Source organism: Arachis hypogaea, chromosome 5 (genome assembly GCF_003086295.3).
Source record: "Arachis hypogaea cultivar Tifrunner chromosome 5, arahy.Tifrunner.gnm2.J5K5, whole genome shotgun sequence".
Lineage (NCBI taxonomy): Eukaryota > Viridiplantae > Streptophyta > Magnoliopsida > Fabales > Fabaceae > Arachis > Arachis hypogaea.
Genome location: NC_092040.1, coordinates 49,049,877 through 49,050,875, shown reverse-complemented (window position 1 = coordinate 49,050,875; position 999 = coordinate 49,049,877). Strand labels below are relative to the sequence as shown.

The 999-nt window shown below is 40.5% G+C and overlaps 1 non-coding gene across 1 annotated transcript; it reads right to left on the bottom strand.

Annotated features, from left to right (window-relative positions):
- LOC112804472 (small nucleolar RNA R71) lies at positions 1–104 on the bottom strand. Its single transcript, XR_003203086.1, has one exon. It is a non-coding gene; the product is annotated as a small nucleolar RNA R71 (small nucleolar RNA).
- Positions 105–999: the final 895 nt, after the last annotated feature.

Sequence of the window (999 nt, the reverse complement as noted above, 5' to 3'; positions counted from 1 at the left end):
AAGCTTAGAGTGGATGTTCAGACCTTCAAGCAAAAAGATGGTGAATCCCTCTATGAAGCTTGGGAAAGATACAAGCAGATGACCAAAAAGTGTCCTTCTGACATGTTTTCAGAGTGGACCATATTAGATATATTCTATTACGGTCTATCTGAGATTTCCTAGATGTCATTGGACTACTCTGCAGGTGGATCCATTCACCTAAAGAAAACACCTATAGAAGCTCAGGAACTTATTGACATGGTTGCAAATAACCAATTCATGTACACTTCTGAGAGGAATTCTGTGAATAATGGGACGCCTCAGAGGAAGGGAGTTCTTGAAATTGATGCTCTGAATGCCATATTGGCTCAGAACAAAGTGTTGACTCAGCAAGTCAACATGATTTCTCAAAGTCTGAATGGATGGCAAAATGCATCCAACAGCACTAAAGAGGCATCTTCTGAAGAAGAAACTTATGATCCTGAAAACCCTACAATGGCAGAGGTAAATTATATGGGTGAACCTTATGGAAACACCTATAATTCATCATGGAGAAATCATCCAAATTTCTCATGGAAGGATCAACAAAAGCCTCAACAAGGCTTTAATAATGGTGGAAGAAATAGGCTCAGCAATATCAAGCCTTATCCATCATCTTCTCAGCAACAGACAGAGAATTATGAACAGAATACCTCTAACTTAGCAAATTTAGTCTCTGATCTGTCTAAGGCCACTTTAAGTTTCATGAATGAAACAAGGTCCTCCATCAGAAATCTGGAGGCACAAGTGGGCCAGCTGAGTAAGAAAATCACTGAAACCCCTCCTAGTACTCTCCCAAGCAATACTGAAGAGAATCCAAAAAGAGAGTGCAAGACCATTGATATAATCAATATGGCCGAATGCAAGGAGGAGGGAGAGGACACGAATCCCAATGAGGAAGATCTCATGGGATGTCTCTCAAGCAGGAAGGAGTTCCCTATTGAGGATCTAAAGGAATCTGAGGCTCATATAGAAACCATA